The sequence below is a fragment of the Drosophila albomicans genome, chromosome 3 (genome assembly GCF_009650485.2).
Source record: "Drosophila albomicans strain 15112-1751.03 chromosome 3, ASM965048v2, whole genome shotgun sequence".
NCBI classification, from domain to species: Eukaryota; Metazoa; Arthropoda; class Insecta; order Diptera; family Drosophilidae; genus Drosophila; species Drosophila albomicans.
The window spans coordinates 54,559,879-54,568,234 of record NC_047629.2 but is presented as its reverse complement, the minus strand read 5'-3'; the positions used below and the strand labels follow the sequence as shown (position 1 = coordinate 54,568,234).

Below are 8,356 nucleotides of genomic sequence, written 5' to 3'. Positions count from 1 at the left end.
ATTTTCAGTCCAAATCGGTGCTCATTTTGCGGCTCATTAAAATGTCATTAAAGGCGACAATCAGTTTTAGTTTTTGCCGTTCATTTGTTGTTGTTTCAGACTCTGTCTTTTGTCTCTCGTTGTATGTTTAAAAGCTTTGCTGTTTTATTTTTAGATAGTTTAATTCGAATTTATAATAGTTGTGTCCGATAACTTCATTATGCTAAATGTATTGAAAGTCAATTCTTATTGCTTAATTGCGCATTCAAGATTCTTTCATTTACCATTTGAGTTCGTGATGTCCTTCAGCCTGTGTCCAAATGACTCACTTCCATTGTCCTTCAACTCGTTGAATTCGGATTTGATTTTTATTGGATTTTTCTCCCTTTTGATTTTCCCGCTTAATAAATTTACGCACTTTTATTAAACACTCACACTCACACACACACACATCCACATGCTTAACCCTTTGAGGTATATCGGGGTTATCGTTATCGTTATCGGACGCTGTTGCCGAACTCTTTTGGGGTTTCTCTGTTCAACGCGAGCGACGCCGGCAAACTGTTTGTTTGTGTCGAAAGTTGTTGCCGCCGTCGCCGTCGCGGAAAACGCATCAATTTGACCGGCACTTGAGAAAAGAAGACAAAAGCAAAAGCTGCGTGCCCATTGTTATTGTTGTTGTTGTTTTCGTTTGTGGCACGCTCAAAACTTGTTCGATTTTTGGGCACACACACGGAAAGGGTTGAGCGCGTTATGCTACGCAGTTAGGCACGAGTTTTAGGGGTTGCGGGAGGATGGCGAGGTGAGTTCCAAAGGCTTAAACAGAACACAACACAAACAAACGACGCACGCACTAAAAACAACTCAGCCAACTGAATATGGGAAAAGGGAAATGGAAATGGTGCTCTATCGCTTTTCCTGCCATTCGCTTCGCTTCACGTCGCCGTCGCTGTCTCTCCCGCTCTCTGCGGCATGTGGATGGAATGTGTGGTCAGCACAAAAGTGTCAACGTTTAAGGGTTAGCCAAAGGGTTGGGTTCTCTATTCTATTCTATTCCATATTCCATTCCCTTTTTTTTTCTTTGTTTTCTTCGCTGTCCACTGCGCTGCGATTGAGGGAGGGTTTCCCTTAACTGGCTCAAAGCCAACCAAAACAGAAAACCACTCGAAAAACTCACTCAGCAAACACGCTCGCATGTGGCTGGCATTTCACTCGTCGGCGATGTTTATGCGATGTTTTCTGTCGCCAGCTGTCGCCGCTGCTGCTGCTGAGCTGCTCACTCGCGTGTGACGAGTGCGCTCCGCCTACTTTTTGTATTGTGTTTGTATTGTGTCGTGTTTCTCTTGCTTTGAGTGCGATTCGTGCGCGTTGAGTGAAAACGCTTCGCAGGGGAAATGCTATGATTTTGAGCGATGTTCTTCTATTCGCCTCGCTGCGAAACTGTTCTCAGGTCCTTAGAAAACATCGCAGTGAAACCTTGCTAGGGAAATGCAGTGATTTACAGGTTTGTGTCTTCGCTAAACTCGCCATTGAGTGGAGTTTAAAGTGAGTGGGAATCGTGTGATATATGATGTCGCATGCGAATTGAAAATTGATTAAATTTCATGTTAAACCTAGCCATAATATCATTTATCTTTATTATGGTAGAGAGCAGCATTCCATTTCATTAGCCGCGCCACAAAACTGTCAAACGATGTCTTAAAATATCGAATCTGAGCGCATAGTTTAATTTCAACAGAAAAGTGCTTGTAATTGCTGCGACAAATTAACATAATTGATGCGCCAGCCAGACAGCTAGGCAGCCAGACGATGCTGGCGGAGATTAGTGTCACAGACGCGCCTTTTGGGATGGGGGGAGCACAAAGGCGCAGCAGGTGTCCGACGACTGAAACAGCGGCAGCCCCATCGATTTCCATTTCCCATTTCATTTGAACGTCTACGCAAAAACGGCTGTCAAAGCTCAGGTTGCCCCTCTTCATGTTCATCCTGTTTTGCCTTCATCCTCTCTATTTGTTTTGCTTGGCATTTGGCAAATCCAATAAATGCTGGCGATTTTCATTACAACAAACGCTAACGCTACAAATTTGCAACATCATTGCAAGTTAATTGATTTTTATGTGCAACGTTGTCTGAAATTGACTGCGAGCAGATTGTGTGTGAAGTGTGTGGCATGAGTGTGTGGCACCACGAACTGAGCTCAGCTCAGTTGAGTTAAGTTGAGTGAGCGCTGCACCCAAAACAAAACACAAAAAACGAAAAAAAAAAGTGAAAAGTGTTTTGCATTGCAACCCCGCGGCGATAAATTTTGTATTTAACGCGCCATCTGCTGCCATCTATTGCCGGAAAAGCGTACTACGTTTTATGTCCTAGCGCTTGTAACGGCCAAACTGCGCACTTTTCGAATGTAAATGTGAATTTGAATTTAAATTTGAAGCGTGTTAGAAATTGTGGTGTGAAACTTATCTAAGTCTAATTGGGAATTGCAATTACTGTGCGAAAGAGAGAGGAGACTACATTGATGCTTACTGTTCAGTGTTTTTCACAATTTATGATAGCGTGCTGCATAGTTGGTTAGTTTGTGGCATTGTTTTTATTGCCAGAGAAGACTTCCCGTCGTTACAGTTTTATTTTAATTGCACAAGCTGCACATGCTTTAGGCCAAAAATAATAAAATTATAACGACTCAATTTTTATTGTCCTCTGTTCCAGATTATCTAACTAAAGTGTTTATCGAAAATGCTTTCGCTTAAAGTTAAAATTAACAACTTGCAACGATTTCGTTTGGTTTCCATTGATTTTACAAACCGTTTATTTTGATCAATAAAATATTATTTGGTCATAATAATAGTTAAGTGGAGAAAACTTGCTTTAAAAACTATATTACATTTTTAAACATTTTTCAGTTTAATAACAAGAAATAATCGATGCTTAATAATAAAAAACAAATAACAAAAAATACATTAAATGGCTTTCCAATTATATCAATTATTTTCAATTATTTCAATTAGAAATGCTAAACTTTTTAAATTCGTTATTTATTCGTTAATGTCTTCATGAACATTACCATAATGCAATCGTTGTATATTACATTTTAAAGTAAAAATAATATTAAAAAAAATCTTCAGAATTTACAAAAATTGTAAAATTTTTATTAACTTACAACTTATTGAAAGTTTTAACAAGTAATAATCTCAAAATAAATAAATTCTGAAGACAAAATAAATTTGTTGTCAATATTTATGCTATTCATATCTTTTGTTGAAATTTATTGCTAAAAATTAATTAGTTTAGACTTTAACCAATTAGTATATTTGTTTTATTTTCGTTCCTTAAATCTAGTAAGCTACAAAATTTAATTTGCATGCGTTTGAAATAGTAAAATTATACTTTTTGCTAGATAAGCGAAAATCATTTGGATTTTTAGAAACATTGTATTTCATCAATTGCACATTCCTCGGGGTCATCTTTCAATCCTGTATGGGTTCCCCTTCACCGCACCTTTTGCATATTCATAACTTAACGCTTCGTTGCAGCAAAACTCATCAAAATCGAACGGGACATTTGGTTTGCTGTCTGATGGCTGAGTAAATACCTGAGGTGAACCCTGAGCGGGTTTACTTTGCCGTTTGCCGTTTGCCGTTAATCAACTAGATACGCAGGGCAAATCCGCAAATGTCGGCCAAATGAACCGTTATCAATTACGTAACGGGTGCGTGAAACGCATCCTTCGTTCATCGTGCATCTACGTTGCATTCGCAATTCGCAATTAAACGTTGTAATGCAAATGCCTTGCCCACAGATAAAGTGCAAGCGATAGGCAGCTCGATGCGGAAAAGGGCTGAAGGGGTTGCAAGTTGCGTATTGTATGTGGCAAGCATAGAGTTGCCCCTAAGCTAAGGGTTCTATGCGCCTCTCTAAGACGGGGCAACGCGGGCAAAAGGTTGATGAACTCCCAAGAAACTTGCACATCAATTTGTCTTCTCTTTGTTTGCAGTCTGACCCACAGGATACACGCAGGATACTCGCATCGAAAGGCATCGAATGGGCAACCCTACTCAATGTCGGGACCTCAACATTTGATATATGATGTGCCGAAAAAGATGCCGTCTTAGAATTGTTATTGTCTAAAGAAAGGGTTTCGATATTTCCATACCGAAACAAAAGAAATTTGACGAGATGTGAGTGAGTTTTATTGTCACTATCAAATTGCAACTCATAATTTAAAATAATTTATGAAGGTCATAAAAAATTTGAATTTATTACAAATACTGTTTGTTTAAGATTTGGTTTTAATAATAGAAATTTTTCTGTCTGTCTTATAATAGAATAACACTTAATGTTTGAAAAGCTAAATTCAAAATTTTTACAATGTAGTTTTCATTGGCATTACAACAAATGAAGTCATTTACGAGGCATCAAAATTGGGTAAAGTACAACACAAAGTAAAGGCATAAAACTGTCAACGACTCATGACAATACAAAATCTGTAGAGCACATTCATATTATTTAGCATACAAGCTTATATGAAATATGCAAATGTATCTAAACAAATCTTAATACTTTGGTCCAAAGTTAATCTTCAGTTATCCAATTTAATCTGCAAGGCAAGAAGTGTCAAATATTATTTTTATTAGTCGTTATCGCAAATCGTTGAATATTACAATTATTGTTAATAACAAGTAAGAAAGTTACAGTCGAGTATGTTCGACTGTGAGATACCCGCTACTCATTTTGAATAAAAGCAAAATATTGCGGTATTTTTTCAAAATATACCATAAATATAAATATACTAAAAATATACCAAATGTTATATTTGCTATATCGATATAGAACCATATTCAAAATATACCTTAGACGGCACAATGTACCAGATTGTCAGCCAAAGTAACTCAGACCCCTAGTAAGTAGCCGTTTTTGCCATACAAAAGTATTTCTTAAATAACTTCGACAATTTTTGTCTGATCGCAATCAGGAATCATAACTACTATAGTTATTATTGTATATACCAAAATTCGCAACTCTAGCTATAAAATAACGCTTGTTATTAGATTTTTTTGATTTGCGAGGACGGAAGTGGGCGTGGCATAAATTTGAAACAAACTTGATCTGCGTGCAAACATAGCAAATGCTGTCGAAAAAAAATATAGCTCTATCTCTTATAGTCACTGAGATCCAGTGTTTCACACGGACAGACGGACAGACACACAAACGGACAGACGGATATGGCTAGATCGTCTCGGCTGTTGACGCTGATCAAGAATATATATACTTTATAGGGTCGGAGATGCCTCCTTCTACCTGTTACATACATTTCCTGCCGGCACAAAGTTATAATACCCTTCTACCCTATGGGTAGCGGGTATAAAAATCAGAAAATTTTATTTATTATGCCCGCTATCCATGAATTAGAAGGGTATTATAAACTTGTGTCTGCAGAAAATGTATGTAAATTATATGTATTCTTCAAGAGCATCAAAACGATATAGCCATGTCCGTCTGGCATTAAGTCTGCATGGTGCAAAGTTAATCTCAAGCTATTCACTAATCTATCTATAATGTCAAGTATTATTTTTATTAATCGTTATCACAAATATGTAGAACATAACAATAATAAAAATATGCAAATTTGTAATTTATTTAAATATTTTTTCAACTTTTTTTCTACGTATATCTTATACACTTAATCACTTGTTAGTTAGTTGATCACATTTCTGAATATTCGTATTTGCTGGTCGACAGCCCTCCAAGAGCACGGTATTAAGTTCCTACGACTATTGCAAAGCGCACGTAGGAACTCTATACCTCGCTGATGGTAAAGAGGCTTCGGTATTTTATTTTTTCTATTTATGTATTTTTGATTTTTGCTGTGACGAATTCATTTCACTTTTGCACAATGCAAGTCACATGTCTACTTACTCAATGGCAATCCGTAAGCTTCTCCCACTTGTTCCGCAGTGTTTGAGTTGTCAATTTTGTTGAATTTTAAGCTGCAATTAAAGCCATAAACGGATTATAGACAACATTCTTTCAATTCTTGCTTGTGCTTGTGCTTTTTGCCAGCTTAATAACGAAATTGATTCAACAGTCGCCCGTCTGTCTGGGCACTCCACCAAAAGGAAAAAAAGAGCTTATAGATACATGCGAGTACGCGAAGATAGAGATAGATATTTTTTGGGTATACTCTTAAAATTTTATATCTCCACATTAGCCGTCGCCGGTTGGAGTCGAAGCAAAAACGAAGGGGATCGAGATACACTTATGCCTGCTGCACATTAGCCATAAAAAGATGGAAAGTGGCAGATACGCTCGCTTTTTAAGCTGCCAGCAAAAAGTTAAGAACAGAGACTGAGACTGAGACTGAGATTGAGACTGAGAGTGTAGTGAGCTCTTTGCTGGCTGCAGTTGTGACTAACCGCAATTCACTTGGCAAATTTTATATATTGGCAATCGGCAAATGGCAATTCGCAATTCACAATTGGCAATTGGCAATTGGCGATTGCAAACAATCCACACATGAAATTAAAACAATTCCGATTTGCCGACTTCTAACCTTGAATTATCTCTATAATTTTCCACCCGCCTCGCTGAGGAGATACAAAAGATACAGCTGTGAATGTGTGTCTGTTTGTCTGTCTGTCTTTTATAGAGCAAAGTCACACCCGACAGACACTTGAGTCGAGTCGAGTCGAGAGCTGAGTCGGGCCTCGCTAATTACCTGCTGCAACACAAAAAACTAATCAACTTGATTGATTTATCTGACAGAACTGCACAAGTTGACATTTTGAAAAGGCAACAACAGCCATAGCCGCAGCTACAACGACTCTTTAACGCCCACAGCAACAACAACAGCAACAACATCGAAATGGTATTAGTAAGAACAACAACAACAACAACAAAACACTTGGCTGCACACTGAAATTATCATTTCAATTATATGCAAAATAAATGCATTTGATTGCCAAGTTACTTTGCCTTCGTCGTGCCCTGGCTACAAATCTTTAGTATCTGTTAGATACATTCGCCTCAAAGTGTTAACCACATCGCAGCGTGATTTGCATTTAATGTTTGCTGCCTTTTGGGCTTATTTTGTTGCTTGATATTTGCCTTGTCGCTCTCTTGTCTGGCCGAGACGTAAATCAATTTTATTTGATATTTTCCACTTTGATTCGGTAGCTTAATAAAACGGCCGCCCGCTGTGTCAAAGGAGACTTTTCAATTGCCAATTGCTGACATGTGTGTTGGGTTGCTCTGAGTGTGTATGTGTGTGACATGTCACGAGACTCGAGAGTCAGAGTCAGAGTTGGAACTGCAGTTGCTTCTGCCTAGCAGCTGCTCAGTGCTTTAATGGCGCCATAACTTGTGGCAGGCAACCAAAAGTCCACGGCGAGTACATAAACTGGCGGACAGTACGCTGATTAGCATCAGGAAGGCAGTCAAGCAACGGACGCGACGTCGACGACTGCCTTTGATTGACAGTTTGCATACAAAGCGCCAACAAAGCACACAGTCAACTGCAACTGAGCCACAGAATTCGCACATAAATCGACTGAATGCACGTTGCGATATATCTGCGAGATACATTCGCATTCGCATTCCCATTGACTGACGACTGACGACGACTGATGACGACTGACGAACTGCCATTTGGCTAGAAAGAGCTGTGCCCACTTTGTTTTTATCGCCGAGCCGACTGCAAAGTGTTGACGTTTCGGCCAGCCTAATGGGCAAACTGATTAGGCTGGCTTGTTTATGGCCCAAGCTCAAGTTAGGGTCAACACACAGCTTGCCACCTGGTGCAAGAAATTTGTGGCTGCCACAATTGAGCTTGACGAAAAGTCAATTTCGAATGTGTAGCTCAAACATCAACATCAACATCAACAGCATCCCAACAGCTGACAAGCGACCCATTTCACAATGAGACAGAGAGACAGAGAGAAAGACAGACAGAGAGACAGACAGACAGACAGATAGGCGGACAGGCTCTCTTTCACTTAGAAAGAATTAATTAAAACGCCAAATTGCTAAGCACAGAATTGGCAACAGAAAAAAAGGCAACTGGAAACTGCGCTGAAGAAATTAATTAAGCTGAGTAAATTAAAATGTATCAAGTTGGTTACGCTACGTCTGATGCACAGTCAGCCACGCCCAGTCAGCGGCAAATGTGCAACGCCTCCAAACGGTAAAACGTGCTGTGAAATTTTGATGAAGTTTCTTTCCGCTGAAGCTTCTCCCTGGGAATAAGAAAAGAAACACAGAGAGAGAGAGAGAGAGAGAGAGAGAGAAGATTATATGGTAGCTGCGTAACATAATGTTTATATTATTTAATTAATATTTGCTTTTGTTTTTTTTTTGTATTGTCGCTCGTTGCGTTGCAAGT

General features: G+C 38.8%; 1 long non-coding RNA gene across 1 annotated transcript; it reads left to right on the top strand.

Moving 5' to 3' along the window:
* The first annotated feature begins 3,335 nt into the window (after positions 1-3,335).
* On the top strand, positions 3,336-4,172 carry LOC127565550 (uncharacterized). Its single transcript, XR_007954871.1, has 3 exons — positions 3,336-3,454; positions 3,513-3,688; positions 3,779-4,172. It is a non-coding gene; the product is annotated as an uncharacterized LOC127565550 (long non-coding RNA).
* The last annotated feature ends 4,184 nt before the right edge of the window (positions 4,173-8,356 follow it).